The sequence below is a fragment of the Pelodiscus sinensis genome, chromosome 18 (assembly GCF_049634645.1).
Source record: "Pelodiscus sinensis isolate JC-2024 chromosome 18, ASM4963464v1, whole genome shotgun sequence".
NCBI lineage: Eukaryota > Metazoa > Chordata > Testudines > Trionychidae > Pelodiscus > Pelodiscus sinensis.
In genome coordinates, this window is record NC_134728.1 from 26,409,201 (window position 1) to 26,426,808 (window position 17,608).

At 39.8% G+C, this 17,608-nt stretch overlaps 1 long non-coding RNA gene across 1 annotated transcript in view; it reads right to left on the minus strand.

Moving 5' to 3' along the window:
- The window catches only part of LOC142818861 (uncharacterized), a 125,262-nt gene that overhangs the window by 81,399 nt on the left and 26,255 nt on the right, over positions 1-17,608 (minus strand). The window contains exons 3-4 of the long non-coding RNA XR_012896558.1: positions 12,640-12,736; positions 1,960-2,144 (exon numbers count right to left, since the gene is read on the minus strand). This is a non-coding gene — a long non-coding RNA (uncharacterized LOC142818861). The remainder of the gene's footprint in view (positions 1-1,959; positions 2,145-12,639; positions 12,737-17,608) is intronic.

The following is a 17,608-nucleotide window of genomic DNA, read 5'->3' on the forward strand; positions in this document are numbered from 1 at the left end:
GCAGCAACTACATACTGAACCACAGAGAGACGCTGTTCTCAGTGGTGACAGATGACAGAATGAGGAGCAATATTCTCCAGTTGCAATGGAGGAGGTCTAGGTTGGACATTAGGAAAAACTGTTTCACTAGGAGGGTGGTGAAGCACTGGAATGGGTTACCTAGGGAGGTGGTGGAATTTTCATTTTCAGAGTTTTTTAAGTCCCTGCTTGACAAAGCCTTGGCTGGGGTGACTTAGTAGGGATTGGTCCTGATTTTAGCAGAGGGTTGCACTTGACCTCCTGAGGTCTCTTCCAACCCTATGATTCTATTATTCTAATGTCCTAGGGGATTAGGATGCAAAAAAGGGATCCATCCATATTCCTAATCAGGACTGTGGAACACCAAAAGAAGAGAATATTCCAGAAAAATGCATACTCTGATTTCCATTGAGCCCAGAGCAGAATTGGGGTGATTAGTCAATGCTATGTGAAAACTCATGCATTGTAGACACAGTCATTACACCACCACATGGGAAGTGAAATACACTTCAATCGCTTTACTACAGCAACTTTGGGAGACTATGCTGGGTTATGGGATTATTTATTTATTTATTTATTTATTTAAATCTTATTTTATTTATTTAAATATTTTTACCCCGCCTTTCTATTTAAAATATTCAAGGCGGCTATTATATATTCCGGTCTTATATTCCGGTTTTATATTTTCCGAAAATATAAAATATTTTTCGGTCCATAGGTGTTCACCATAATGAAGGGTAAACAAATTCTATTACTAAAGCTTTTAAAAACAGCAAATCATTCTGTGGCACCTTAGGCTGTGTCCAGACTCAGGGGTTTTTTCGAAAAAAGTAGCCTTTTTTCGAAAAAACCTCACCTGCGTCTAGACTGCAGCCGCGTTCTTTTGAAATTAAATCAAAAGAACGCGGCTTTTCTTTCGATGGCGGTAAACCTCATTTCACGAGGAAGAACGCCTTCTTTCGACAGTTCCTCTTTCGAAAGAAAGCGTTCTTCAATGTAAATAGGGCTTCTTCGAAAGAGAGCATCCAGACTCACTGGATGCTTTCTTTCGAAAAAGCAAGCCGCTTTTTCGAAAGTTCAACGTGCAGTCTAGACGCTCTCTTTCGAAAGAGGCTCTTTCGAAAGTATCTTTCGAAAGAGCCTCTTTCGAAAGAGGCTTGCAGTCTAGACATAGCCCTAGAGACTAACAAATAGATAGACAGATATAGATACAGCTATAGCTATGGATATAGATTTATAGGATCATGAGCTTTCGAGGGAAACACCCACTTCTTCAGATAAGCTTGAGTTTGAGTTGTGAATACTGGTTTTGGAATAGGAGATTTCTTTCCATACCTGTTCACTATCCCTGTCCGTGTGGTCTGGGGTGCTGACAGCCTTCTTGTGCCTGTAAGCAAGGTGGGAAGGGGGCCCACTCTGCTCTCCCAGAAAGGATGCAGATTTGGGTGGAGAGGCAGCTCCCCAGCCCTCAAAGCTGGCTGGAGCACATGCTGTGATGCTCCAGGCAGAAATTTAAAGGGCCCAGGGCTCTGGTCACCGCTGCTGCTTCAGTTAACAGCAGCGGCAGCCAGGAGCCCTGGGCACCCTTGAATTGCCCCAAGGCAACTGCCCCTTATGCCTCTTCCTGGCCAGAGGCTTGTTTGTGGTGTTTTGCAAAACTCGTTGGAAAACTAGGATAGGAGAAAGATTTCCACAAGACATTTTTATAGAAACAAATATTAAAATATTTTGTGTTTGTTAAAATGTTTCCAGAGTAAGCATGGAGTTTTAATAGAAAAACCAAAACCAAAAAGTTTTTGGTGTCTGATTGAAAAGTTTTAACGGAAAAAAAGTTTGCATTTTCTGCTGAAAGCAGATATTTTGACTAATTAAATTTTTAACAAAAAGTAAGTTTCCATACAAGCAGTTTATATGGGAAATTTTTCTCTGAGCCCGACTTACTTGTTAATTCTTCTTTAAATAACTCTGTTCTTCAGTTTTTGTTGTTCAGATCTGACCATTCATCCCTTTCTTGGGCATGCCAGGAGTTTAGCCTTTATAAAATTGGAATACAGTTTGACAGATGGTATGGGGTACTCTGTTCTACAGAGCTGTCTTCATGAGTCCAAGGAGTTTGCAGTGAGGATCTGTGAAAATAGCAGTGGCTGAACTAAAACCGTTAAAATAAATTTAACTTCAGATTAATGTGAAACAAACAAACAAAATTGACTAACCAAAAATATTAAAATAAAATAATTTCAGGTAGAACAGAAAGGGGATTTTTTAGCTGAAAAATAATCCTTTTGTTTTGTTTTCATAAGATTAAAAAGTCATTTTAATTAAAAAAAATGAAATGTTTTATTTTAAAAAAGTCAGGAAATGTTTAAAGCTAAAACAATTTGGCAAATTCAATAGTAACAGACTAAACATTTGGGGTGACCACAAATCTGCATTTTTCAATGAAAAAGAGTTTTGGCTAAAAATATTTTGCTTGGGTCTAGTTGTGATTTTGTGTTACGTAACTCTGAATACAATAGGGTTACGTTATAATAACCTTTCATGCCTTATCTTGTTGTATTTAACAAGTTAACAGAGGTTACCAGAATCCCCTGCTATTTCAATTTGAAAGTCTTATGGACTGCTTTGGTCACTGAACATTTTGACATGAATTCAATAAAAACAAGAACCTAATAATTGTATCCAGGATTCTGACTCACAGACAAAACTTATATGTGGACATGTGACCCCAATGCACCAGAATGTTTTGAAAATCACATAAAATAGACCACACCCAACATTCTCTGTGGGCAGCTGTGAACACAGGATCACACACTTTTCAGAAGGGTCAGAGGTGGGATGAGGGTGGCAGAATTATAGCAATTTACTATTCTTCCTTCTTACCCTCATCTCTTCTGCAGTTCAGCACTCCAATAGCCCTCTGTATGTTCTCAGTTTTCCAAAGCACAGAGCCACTAAGACATCAGAGGACCTATCATCCCAGGAGATGAACCAACCGAAGTCACAGGCCTCAGGATTAACTGTTATTGGTTTTAAAGTGATAGATTATTTCAAATAAAGATGGTTCTGATGTCACACCCTTATCAAGAACCCATTCGGTTTTGAATTCAGAAAGCTTTGCTCTCACTTAATGGCAGAAATGGAGAGTGTGTGTGCGTGACAGAAAGAGAGACATTTTTCTTGGAAGCATATAAAAATAGTGTCTGAACATTTTCTTTCTAATGAAATGTTTGCCTGATTTGGTCCTGGCAAAGCTGCGCACATGTGGCAGCCACATCAAGAGTATGGGCACTGGCAGAAGAATCAACATGGCCTGAAGTGGTTTCCTCCATTGGCATGTGCCAAGCATGTGTTTGATCTCCGACTCTGACACTTTGGTCTGTTGTCTAGGGCACTAATTGGAGAACTGCATTTGATAGTTGTATTCATTTTTACCCAGAGTAGATGGCATGGATCTAAGCGTCTAAGAACAAAAGAAGCATCCTCTTCCTTCTCTTTTAATTCAACATTTATCTTGTCCTGTCTTGCCAGTGTTTACCACAGCATGGAAACTTTTCAAAGACACCATAATAGAGGCTCAAATTTAAAAATAACCATAGTAAAAAAAAGTTGTGGAATCTCCATCACTAGGGATTTTTAAGAGCAGGTTAGACAAACACCTATCAAGAATGGTCGAGATAATCTTTACTCTTGCCATGAGCACAGGAGACTGGACTAGCTGATCTTTTGAGGTCCTTTCTAGTCTTATGATTCTATGATTATATAATAAAAAAATGTCACCATGGCTAAACAACATACTAAAAGAAGCAGTGAGAAGCAAAAAGGCATCCTTTAAAAAATGGAAGTTAAATCCAAGTGAAATAGAAATGAACATAAACTCTGGCAAGTGAAGTGTAAAAATATAAATAGGAAGCCTAAAAAAGAATGTGAAGAACAGCTAGCCAAAGACTCAGAAAGTAATAGAAAGAAAATTAAATTACATCAGAAGCAGGAAGCCTGCTAAACAATCAGTGGGACTACTGGATGATTCCAATGGTAAAGAAGCGCACAAGGACAATAAGGCCATTGTGGAAAAACTTAATGATTTTTTTTGCATCAATCTGCACAGCTGAGGAATTGTCCCAGTCTTCAAACTTAAACCATTCTTTTTAGGTGGCAAATCTGAGGAATTGTCCCAGACTGAAGTGTCATTAGAGGAGGTTTTGTAACAAACCGATAAACTAAACAGTAATTAGTTACCAGGACCAGATGGCATTCACTCAAGTGTTCTGAAGAGCCCAAATGTGAAATTGTGGAACTACTAACCGTGGCTTGTAACCTATTCTTTAAATCGTCTTTTGTACCAAATAATGGGAGGATTCTAATGTGACACCAATTTTTAGAAAGGCTTCTAGAGGTGATCTGGGCAATGATAGGTCAGTAAAATTAACTTCAGTACCAGGCAAATTGGTTGAAATTAGTAAAGAATACAATTGTGACACACATAGATGAGCATAATTTGTTGGGGAAGAGTCAGCATGGTTTTTGAAAAAGGAAAATCATGCCTTATTAATCTACTAGAACTCTTTGAGAGGGTCAACAAACATGTGAACAAGGGGAATGCAATGGATACAGTGTACTTATATTTCTAGAAAGCCTTTGACCAGGTCCCTCACCAAAGACTCGTAAGCAAAGTAATCAGTTGTGGAATAAGAGGGAAGGTACTCTCAAGGACTGTTAACTGGTTAAAAGATAGGGAACAAAGTGTAGGAATAAATGGGCAATTTTCAGAATGGAAAGGGGTAAATAGTGGTGTCCGGCTGAGATATGTATTAGGACCAGTCCTATTCAAGGTATTCAGAAATTATCTAGAAAAAGAGATAAACAGCGAAGTGGCAAAAATTGCAAATACAAAACTACTCTAAATAATTCAGTCCAAAGCAGACTGTAAAGAGTAGGGCTAGAAGAGACTTACTGGGCTCTTGGGCAACTCTGTACCCTTGGAAGGGATTGGGCCTCAGGCAGAAGTGGGCTACAGCAGTGTTTCTCAACCTTTTTTTATAAAGTACCCCTTTTCCAAAAACGAATTATAGGTTCCCCCAGTACCTACAATTTTCAGACACACAATTTTTTTTTCTACCATTGCAACACATTGCCGTAGCCTGGAAGGCGATGAAATTTTTGGGTGTAAAAAGTACAAAAATAATAAAGCACTGTAAAACTTAAAACAAAAATTCAGTTTTCTCCAAATTTCAGTTGTGTGGCTATACCCCCCAGACTTCTCTCGAGTACCCCTAAGGGAACCAGTCAACTCTTATGGGCTCCAGTGGTGATTTAAAAGGGCCTGCTGCTCCGGCTCCTGTCATGTTGTGGTAGTGATTGCCAGGAGCTCTGAAGCAGCTGCTCCCTTTGTCCCCCTCCCAGCGGCAGCCCTGATGAAGAGCTACAAAGCTCAGAAAACTGGGTGGCTGGACAACAAAATGGCTGATAAATGCGAAGTAATTCACTTTGGAAAGGACGGTGGCCTAAATTAGTTGTTATCCCTCAAAAGAGCAATCTTGGAGACCCTGCAGATAATTCTCTGAAAACATTCACTCAACAGAATATTAGGATTAATTACAAAAGGGATATATAACAACATAAAATATCTTATTGCCTCTATATAATAAATCCATAAATCTTGAACAGTGTGTGCAGATGTGGTCACCTAATCTTAAAAAAAAAGTATATTGGAAATGGAAAAGGTTCAGAAAAGGGCAACAAAAATTAGTAGGAGTGTGGAACATCTTCTGTATGAGGAGAAATTAATTAGACTGGGACTTTTCAGCTTGTTAAAGAGACAACTAAGGGGGGATATGATAAAGGACTATAAAATCATGACTGATGCAGAGAAAGTAAATAAAGACAAATTATTTACTTCCTCTCATAACACAAGAAGTAGAGGTTACTCAATTAAATTAACAGGCAGTAGGTTTAAAACAAACAAAAGGAAACATTTCTTCATACAACACATAGTCAATCTGTGGAACTCTTTGCCAGAGGATGTTATGAAGGCCAAGACTATAACAGAATTAAAAAAGAACTAGATCAATTTCTGGAGGATAGGCCCATCAATGGCTATTAGTGAGGACAGGCAGAGATGGTGTCCTTAGTCTCTGTTTTCCAGAACCTGCGAACAAGAGATGGGATGGATTACTTGATGATTACCTGTTCTGTTCTCTCTCCCTCTGGGGCATCATGTAGTGGTCACTGTCAGAAGACAGGATACTGGGCTAGACAGACCAGTATGCCATAGTTATGTTAAAAAGGAAGACTGGGATGATTTATGCACTGGAAAAATGCTCAGTGCTCACTGACCACATCCTAGGTGAATGCAGCCCTTGCTACATGTCATCAGTAGAACTCTGCTTTTCAGATCAGAGCAATATTTGTCTTATTCTCAGCTGGATGGGAAATTCCTCTAAAATTCAGTGATGAACTAACTCAAACAGGCTTAAAAATAAATAGTGTATCAAAATTCATCCTGGGTGTAATTCCATGTTGCTATAATACACCCAAGATAAATTTGCGCCACTGAATTTGGATCATATAAGAGGCCCAATTTGGTATTGGATAGTGACCTTCTCCCTGCCCTGCCCTTCTCTGCCCTTGTTTAAGGACTGGCAGTGAAAGGAGGCCAAAGGGGCATCCATTTGACTTCCACTGCTGGTGAAAACAGGCAGCAACTTTCAGTCTACATGAAGAAGAAATTAGTGTTTTCTCTTGGATAGTCTTTTAGGGATTGTTAAAGACAATCCTCATTGATGCTTGGTTTAAATTAACATTATCCCTTGTAAGTTAGTCAAAGATGCTTGGGGTGGGGGAGCCCAAAATTTAAGGTACAATGGAAGCCATTTTGCTCCAAAGAGGATATGGAAAATGTTTGAAAATGTTCATTCTTTTTAAATAGTGAATAGAAAATATTGTTATCTAACCACTACCACATAAAAGCTAAGCCTGCCGAACAGGAGATAATTTTTTTTAAGTACCAAATCTTCAAGATTGTATCCTGTGAAATCTTACCTAGAGACAGGAAAGTGAGATGCAGTAGAAGTGGCATGGCATTATTATTGATATTTTTACATAACTGAGTGCTAGGCATGAAACAGAAAACCATTGTAGTTGTAAGCTTACACATTTAAATTCCACATGCAACCACAAGTGAGGGTCATTAAACAGACAAAAACGGGACTGGGAGATGAAAGATGAGTGTGATAGTGAGTGGGTTATATAGGTGAATGAGGCAATATTAGACTCATAGGTCAATTCTGGGGAGGGATTTGAAGAAGGTGCAGGTGAAGGATTGACAAACACATTGGTGGAACATTTCAAAGTAGATGAGGAAGCATGGAAGAAAGTGTGTTTGTTCCTCAGAGAAGAAGATGAAGGAGCTACTAGAACTGTCATCTAGGTCAGTGTGGAGAAGGCAGATACTGGTAGATCAGTGGACAGGAGTAGGCAGGTGCTATCTGATTCTAGATTGAAAGGCAAGGGCTAGCAGTTTAAACTGTTGTGCATGCAACCGGGAGTTAGTGAAATGATTCAAAGACAGTGCACCATGTCAAAGTGACTGGTCAAAAGGAGGATAATGACAACAGAATTTTGGATGGTCTGGACTCTGGTGGACAGGAGAGCTTAATATTTAAAAAAATACCAAAGAGGAAGAGATTGTCCTTTCCAGCTGATGTGTGTCTCATTCCATGTGAGGGCCCAGCAGAGTGGCGGAGGGGAAGGAGCTTGAGGGGATAGCTGAGTTAGTCTATTACAGAAAAAAACAGCAAGCAAATGGTCTGGTAGCACTTTATAGACTAACAAAACATGTAGATGGTATCGTGAGCCTTCGTGGGCACAGCCCACTTCTTCAGATGACCAGAGTTATGACTAGGGGATAAGAAAACTTGAAATAAATAGGAGAAGGGAAGGGGGGGCGGAGAGAAAGATGCTCTGTCGCCCACCCCCCTACCTCTATACATAAAGTATCAGGAGGAAGGGTGGTAAACTTGAGTAGATAAAGATCAAAGTCAGTGGATAGATTGGTAATGCAGGAAGGATACCATTCAGAAAGCTGTTAGCACCTTCAGTGATAAAAGGTCCATGACTGGTAAAGTTTGGGAATAACTGTTGAAGGAGAGGTTGAGAAGATCACAGAATAGAAATAAGAAAAGATAGCAGCCTCTTTGCAGGCACACCAAATATGGGAAACTTGCCTAAAGAAGCACTAGCTACCAAAGACTAGATTCACATAGCTTAAGTTACAGTAAGGGGAAGTAAGGCACAGGGACATACCTTATCTTCTAAAGGTTTAAGTTATCACTTGGCTCTTACTAGAATGGAAGTTCATAATTTCTGTGGGGATTTGACGGAAGAAAAAGAATCAGTTGGCAGATCCCAATATCACAGATAATTAGTTTAGAGACTGATTTTTGATGTGTAAACTAGTTAAATGAATATAATTTTCCACTCAAGAGTTAAAGGCAAGGCTGTGCTCTCAGGTAACCACATATACATTCTGCGTTGTAGCAATGGTATGTCAATACAAGAGACTGCAAAACTGTAGTTTATAGTAGTCTGCACTTAAAGTTGTGGTTTTGTGTTCCTCAGTGGTTAGACCTGATTCAGACAAATACATTCACAAAACAAACAGCAAAACACATAAAACATCAGCAACAGAAAGGTTAACACACTCCAAAGTTATGGTACACATCACCACTACAAGTCAAAAACAAAAATCAGCTAGCATTGCATTTTGGCAACATTTTTGAGGAGTAAGGTTTTATGAAATTGACTCCAATTGGCTGTGGCACTAATCTAGAAAATGATATTTTCAAAATAGAATCCACCCCTGGTGGAAAAGGAGATAGAAGGTCATAATCCTCCCAGAGGAACTGTAAACAAGACGAGATAAGGGCAGTGAATCTGCTGAAAGTGTGCTCTTCTGCTCAGGACAACAGAATGTTCTACTTGTCCCCATCCCACATTTGTATTCCCCAAGGACACAGTCATATGCCTCTGACTCACAGGATGCTGGGGTTTATGAAAAACAAGAAAGGAGATTTTTCTCTTAACTTTGCTCTTCATTGCTCCTCAGCTGTAATTCTATGTAACTGCACACAGAAACTGTAGATTACTTAATGTAAATAGGTAGAAAACAAGACCAATCCTTGCATACATCAGGGGCCAGAGGCTTTCACCATGGCACCTGAGTAACTCACTGAACTCAATGGAAGTTACTAAATCCTTTGGCATGAGACTAGAGCCCTCTTTATACACCTGTAAGAGGCAGAGCCATCAATTTTGGAGTGTGTTTGAAACTCCATTCTAATCAAAATTTGAAATTTGAAAATGGTCCCTCTGCCTTGATAGTGGGGCTTGAAAAAAAACAACCTTAGATCAAAACACACCAAACTATGGAGTATTTGGCACCAGGATTGTGCATTACTCTGCAGTAAGCATTTCACTTCATACCCCTCAGATTAAAATCCACAGAGCTATTAAACACGGAGACTGTACCACCTCCACGGAAGAAGATAGGATCCAAAGCCAAATTTGAAACAAGGGAAAAGGAGTACTCTAGAATTGTATTAAATGTGGTTAAGTTCAATAAAGGGATTCCCTAAAAACAGTACTATCCTTTCTCTTTTGCATCTTCCAAGTCTTAGCTGATCCATTTTGTCACCTAAACCCAGGTTTTTATTGCTATCCATTCTGCAAAGCCAAAACAGGCTTTGAAAATTTGGATTTACACTGTTTTGCCACACTTCACATCAAGAACAGAAATTGTGTGTTTCATTTGCAGTCTTGACTAAAGGTAAGGATATGCAGACAATGGCATGGAGCAGAAAGTAACACAATTTGATTTTCAGGTTCCAGACACAGTTTTTCACACTCAAAGACTATTTTATTTTGACATGTCAATCAAGAAAATTGACTAAGGAAGCCATGGGTAGGGAAATGGGCATCTTTCACTTATCTGCCATAACTGCAATGGAATTTTAAAAAGTTGTCTGTGATCAGTGATGGTTATAGCGATGAAGTTGCAGAAAATTGATTCACTTTGGCACACAGTTCAACACTAACATAATTAAAATAACAGGAATATTTGGAAAGTAAAAATATGGGCAACTCCATCAGCTTCCTTGCCATGCACTTGAACACATGGATTTTTAATGGATTTTGAAGACAAAGTGTATACATATTTTTTCTTGCATACATAGGGACTGTATCTCCTTACCTGGGATTTTTGGTTTCTATCAATATGAGGTATTTACATGGCTCCCACCACAGTAGTGCCATCATCTGTGTGTATATCACCCCAACATCCCTTCTTTCTGAGGCAGGAAATGCCAGTATCCTGATTTCATTGATGGGGAAATTGAGTCACAGAGAGACTAAGGCCAAATCCATGCTAGGGCAGAAAGTCGATCTAAGATTGCTAACTCCAACTACAAGAATAGTGTCTCTGGAGACGATGTACCCTAATTCGAATTTCTGCAGTGTCTCCACTGCAGGAGGTCGATGGGAGAAACTCTCCTGTTGACTTCCCTTATTCCTTGTGACCTGATGGAGCACCAGGGCAGAGGAGGGTGGCATCAGTGGTCAATTTAGCAGGCCCTTACTAGATCTGCTAAAATGAAGGCTGGAAGATCAATCTCTGGAGCATCCATTTCGGGAGCAAGTGGAGACAAGCCCAAAGAGTACATTTGTACAGGAACAGAGGATGTTGTTACCCGCTCAGAGAGCTATACATATTGTAGCTTTAATTGAGGTAGCACACTAAAAAGACAAGTGTAGCTATGAGGAAACCTTTGGGTTTCTTTAATGTTATGCAGATTGCATCTTACATTTCCAGCAGTGAGAATTACTGCAACTCAAGTTTCCAGGGGAAACCAAAATTCATACTGTTCATAGTTCCAGGGAACACCTTGAAGAAGTCTGAAGTGGTGATTACCTTAAGCCTATAGTATCCCTGTTTCATATATTCCAGTCTGAGCAACTTCTCCATCTGCACCCTTCAAACAAGAACTCTGGGGAACTTTCCACAGGAAAACAGCTGCAACCACATTTGAAGTTCCACTCAGTCCTTACTACCAGAGTCATTGCACAATTAACTTATTATGCTTTTGCATTAAAGAAACAAATCTGGCCAGCCTTCCATTTTATTTTATATTTTTCCTTTCTTGTATCTGTCTGGGGACTTGATTCCACCAGCGTTCCAGATGCTCGTCACTTCTCAAGACTGCACCATGCAGTGTTGTGTCAGCCATGTTGACCCCAGGATAGTAGAGAGATAAGTTGGCTGAGGTAACTTCTTTTATTGGACAAGCTTTTGAGTTTACATAGGTAAGCTCAAAAAGCAGCAGAGGTTGCTCCAGTAAAAGATACCTCACCCCCCATGTCTTTATAAAGTTCGTGTCATTCTGCTTTATAAACAGATGCTTCTCACTATTGTTCTTTACTATGCACAAAGAGCCCTACAATAACAAATTAGTCCATGCAGCCCACCATACTTCCTATTTTCTGTGATTTTACCAATTTTAACTTTGGGAGTGGCTGTAAATGCTAGAGTTAAACATAGGGAAATTGTCTTTGATTTTAAAATGACATCTCTATGTCCAGAGCAAGGCTGTTATGTTTGTTCAGCACAAGAACTAACCAGATGCCCTGGTTATCAAATGTAAAACCTGACAGTTTATATTCAGTATTTATATAAAACAGGGAATTAACATTATCACTCAAGCCAAATTTCAGTTTTGGTCATTAAATGCTGCTTGCCCAGAATTCCCTCTCCAGTTTGTTGTATCAGGGATGCTGGTTCACTTCTTGGAATGCTGCAAAGCTATATATAAGAATGCTGCATAGCTATATATATATATATATGTATATATATATATATATATATATATATATATATGTATATATATATATATATATATACACACACACACACAAATAACTCAGATGTTCAGGGTGACTTATTATACCTCCCTAGAGTTTTAAATTAAGCACAGCAGGAGACATAGGGACATCTAACAATTCATCTGGGTTACTAAAATACAATAGCTTGGGGCTGTTGCTAATGGAGAGAAGAGGACGAAACAAATACCTGTCACCTGTTACATGGACTCATTAAACACAGAACTGCTCTAATCTAGCATAATGTTCTATAAACAAAGCCATTTATTCAGATAGTTTGTTTTGTTAGCCTGTGCACATTTTAAACTCTATTTTGAGGACTAAAGTGATTTATAGGCCTTGTGTTCATCCTCTGTACTAGGGTTACTAACCCCCCCCCCGCCCCATGATTATCTAGGAGTCTCTAGGAATTAATCATCAATCTTTAATTAAAGATTATGCCGTATGATGAAACCTCCAGGAATACATCCAACTAAAATTGGCAACCCTACTCCACGTTGGGGTGAATTCAGTCTACAATAATTACAGGAAAAAGCCTTAAAATCAAAACACATGCACTCTCCTCCCCCATTGAAGCATCTGGTAAAGCAAAATGGATTTCTCTCACATGCCAATCTGCTCTACACTGCACAGTCTCCCAATAACCCTAATTTTTCTCTCAGACCAAAGTTCGTATAGAAAGAACAAACTCACCTACCTTCTGCAGCTAGGCTTAGAGACTTCTTCTCCAGGAGAAGGTAGATCCAGAAAAGCTCTGGATTGGCCAATACCTCCAATTCTTAGTACTTTCCTGTATAAATAGATTTTCCAAATGTAGTTGCATCTAAAGGAAGATTCCTGTGCATTTTCTACATGATTAAGAATTCCTAACTGGTAAACTAAGCGCTAAGGTCTAATGTGAAGCAACAGGTTGCTTTCCCTCCCACATGCAGGCAAAGGTGAGTTTCCTTATTTATGTTGGTGAGTATGATTCCAACTGAGCAATATTTCAGCTACACTGGTCTCATCTACATTGATGTCACTCTTGAAATCAACTGAGTTATTCCAAACCTATGCAAATGTCGCTAACAGAATGTCTCCTGAAACAGCTGGGGTAGAAAGTCATCTCATTATACATCCTTGGTGATGGACGTGTGTCAGAATGTTAGCCATTACCCTGAATGAAAAAGGCCTGTTCATATGTGTGCATATTGCTCTAATAATTAAAAAAGACTGGATGCTGCAACAATTGCACATGCATTTAACCTTTATATGAATACAAGCAATGTCCTTAATTTTAATTGGACTATTACCATGAGAATAGATTACTCATGTGAGTGAGATGTAAAGCTAGGATGGATGGGATAGACCCTCAGCCAGCATAAATTGTTATAGCTCCACTGAAATAAATGAAGTTCTACAAACTTACAACAGAGGAAATTCTGGACCAACATTCGCAGTGTTTTCCAAAGCTGAATGTTGCTGTTAGACATGTATTATTCATTTGCACCAAAAAATAAAGTGAAAGGTTCTTTTTATAGATGTATGTGATTTAAAACAGTGAATTGCATACATGAACTTTACACATTCATCTGTTGTACTATGACAAATCATGTGTAAATTGTCCGTGCACATCTGCAGCATAACATTTATTTGCCAATCAGTGCTGGGCTTAGTTAAAGGAATTAAGTCAAATGTATTCCAAAGTTTAGTCTTTCTAATCAACAAATTTCTACAAAATTTGGGATCAACTGAAAAGTGGATTTAGGGTTTTTAAAAGAAATCAAAAGTACCCAGTAATTCTTTAAATAAAAACAAATATTCCCTTAAAGTATTTGAAACACACACTAAAGCATGGTGTTAGTATTGCACAGCTGAAGAGTAAAATGTATTGAACAACTAGGTTTTCATCACCCAAACTGTGGCACTAAACAGGAAATAAGAAAGTTTGAAAAGTGTGATTGAAAATATGAAATGATTAAAAATGGGCATTGGGAATTCAACAAGTTGGCATTCAGTTCAAATTGGCATGGGTTAAATGACTAAAAACCAAAGGATGACAAAAGTATGGGGGCAGGTAAGGAGAATCAGGACGGGAAGCATTTTGAAAGTGTAGAAAAATAGAATATAATCCTGTGCAGTGTATGGATGCAGACATACTTTCAAAAGTGGTCCTTGATAGCTGCAATGACCTAAACTACTGGACACTCTTGAAAAGTATGACATTAGACTTTAAATTCTTCAGGACACAGCCCTGCCTTCATGACTGTTTATAAGTCACTGGCATACTTCGGGGAACAATATAAAATAAATACAAGTAGCATAAACTTTCCTTCTATATAAGGACTAGATGTTGCAGAGGGATCCATAGGCACCTAGCTCTGTCTTGGTGCTAAGTATCACTGACCCACGTGGGTACATCATGCTATCCGCAGGAGATAGTTCTAAGAAGTTATTTGCAACAGTTCTTAAAACATGATTCTTAACCCAACATGTTTTCCTGAGCACCTAAATATTCAGAAGAAATGACTGGCCCCGTTAGCATACAGCATGTGCTTTTCCCAAGTGCCAGTTCTTGTGATTTTATATCTAGTCTGATAACACTTGGGCTACATCTACACTGCCGGCTTCTTGTGCAAGAACAGCTGTTCTTGCGCAAAAACTTGCCGGGTGTCTACACTGCACACACGTTTTTGCGCAAGTAAATTTACAGTCTAGCATCAGAAAACAGGGCTTCTTCCAGAAGAAACAAAAAACAGGACTATGTAGCACTTTAAAGACTAACAAGATGGTTTAATAGGTGATGAGCTTTCGTGGGCCAGACCCACTTCCTCAGATCAAATAGTGGAAGAAAATTGTCACAACCATATATACCAAAGGATACAATTTAAAAAAATGAACACATATGAAAAGGACAAATCAAATTTCAGAACAGAAGGGGGATGGAGGGGGAGGGGGAAGGGAGGGAGGTAAATGTCTGTGAGCTAATGATATTAGAGGTGATAAGCTGCACCAGACTAATACGGCTACATTTCTACCACTCTTCCAGAAGAGTTATTCCTTTCCCCATGAGGAATAAGCCTTCTTGCACAAGAGCTCTTCCACAAGTAGGCAGTGTAGCCAGGCAACATGATCTTCTTGCGCAAGAAACCCTTATGGCTAAAATGACCATCAGAGCTTTCTTGTGCAAGAGAGCGTCCACACTGCCATAGACACTCTTGCGCAAAAGCACATCTCTTGTGCAAAAGCACATGCCAGTGTAGACGCGCTCTTGTAGGAGACTTTTTGCGCAGGAACTCAGCTGCCAGTGTAGATGTAGTCCTTGATGTTTTTTCTTACAGCTCCAGGTCTAGGCATGGAAGGTGGAGTCTTCACTCATGATGTCTGAACATTTGAGTGTAAGGGACACTGAAAGTGTGATTTCCTCCCAACAAACTTAGTTCAAATCCCAAATGCTTTGCAAATAGTAGCATCACACTATTAGGAGGTACACAGATAAAGCTTAGTAGCTGGTAAAGAGAATTCAGGGTTGTCTGGAGGGTCCAAATGACAACCCTGTTACAAGCCCCTTACTGGGTATGTAGGCACAAGCAAAACTCTACCTACACCTGAAATCAAACATGTTCATGGTTTGTATTTAATTTTGTGGTCAGCTTTTGTGAAAGTTGATGGTTCACCCTCAGCAAGTGACTGCATCCTAAGTGATTTTGCAGCGTTATTATGTACAATGCTATTCCTGAAGCCCTGGTATTGAAGGAGGTAAACAATCCACTACCCAGCACCCTCACTTCTCTCCTTTCTCAGGATTTTTTTAAAATACAGACAAACCAAGCACTGTTGCCAGGAAGGCAAAGAAAAGGTCAACAAACTCCTTTGCTGCAAGTTAGTTTGTCAAATCCCCTTCTCGGCAGCATGACTTTACATGTTAATGTGAGTGTTTTGCCTCTGTGTCAATAGCCCCTATTGTGTGCATTTGTAACACAAGATTTATGGTAAAGCTTGCAACATTTTTCAGGCATAATGAGCATTTATTCACCATTCCAGGTCTATAAGCAGAGGCCTGACAAGTAATTATTGACACATTGTGTAGAAATAAAAGCAGTGGGCGAGCTGCTGTTTCAAATGGCAGCGTGGGTAGAGGAGGAGGAGGGACCATGTCAAAAGAGTGACAGCCTTGGTGCCCAACATTGTCAAAGCCAATATTGACTTGCACTGTTCTGCATGTCTGACTGTATTTGTGCTCCCTGTCACTTGGGTGTGACATGCCAAAACATGAGGGGCGCTCCTTTTCTTATGCTAATGCTGTGTAATGACAGCTTTCTGATCCCTGGGGGCTGTGTTAATGCTCAACAAGTCAAGGTGTGACAGGCGGTAGACCCCTTTGGCAGCCTGTTCTTGGTACCACACCAACCAAACACTGTGTATCTTCCAGGACTAATCTGGCCCTCAAGATTAATTGCATCTTATTAGTAATACTGAGTGTATACATGGGGATAGTGACTAACACACACCTGTCTCAGAGGGATAGCCAAAAACTACGAGGAGTCCTGTGGCACCTTAAAGATTAACAGATTTATTTGGAAAAAACAACAAATGGTCTGGTAGCACTTTATAGACTAACAAAACATGTAGTTGGTATCATGAGCTTTTGTGGGCACAGCCCACTTCTTCAGATGACCGGAATTTTTCTCCCATAGCGGTGCCACTAGTTTGGAGGTATATATTGTCACCAAATCTGAAATAGTTGTGTGTGAGGATAAAGTCACAGAGCTCAGCCACCAGTTGTGCTGTGGCATCATCAGGGATACTGTTCCTGACAGCTTGTATTCCATCTATGTGTCGATATTGGTGTAGAGAGCCTCAATGGTGGCTCGGATGGTGTTTCCTGGAAGATCACCAATGCATTGTAGTTTTCTCAGGAAATGTTTTCTACCCCACCATCAACCCTACCATCAACCTCAGCCCGGACCAGTCTACACAAGAGATCCACTTCCTGGACACTACAGTGCAAATAAGTGATGGTCACATAAACACTGCCCAATACCGAAAACCTACTGACCACTATGCCTACCTTCATGCCTCCAGCTTCCATCCCAGACACACTACACAATCTATCGTCTACAGCCAAGCACTAGGGTACAAACCACATGTGCTCCAATCCCTCAGACAAAGACAAACACCTACAAGATCTTCACCAAGCATTCTTGAAACTACAATACCCACCCGAGGAAGTGAGGAAACAGATTAACAGAACCAGACGTGTAGCTAGAAGCCTCCTACTACAAGAAAAGCCCAACAAAGAAACCAGCAGAACACCATTGGCCATCACCTACAGTCCTCAGCTAAAACCTCTCCAGTGCATCATCACTGATCTACAACCCATCCTGGACAATGTTCCCTCTCTTTCATAGGCCTTGGGAGGCAGGCCGGTCCTTGCCCACAGACAACCTGCCAACCTGAAGCAAATTCTCACCAGCAACTATACATCGCACCACAGTAACTCTAACTCAGGAACTAATCCCTGCAACAAACCTCAGTGTCAACTCTACTCACATATCTACACCAGTGACACCATCACAGGACCTAACCGCATCTGCCACACATCACTGGCTCATTCACCTGCACATCTACCAATGTTATATACGCCATCATGTGCCAGCAATGCCCCTCTGCTATATACATT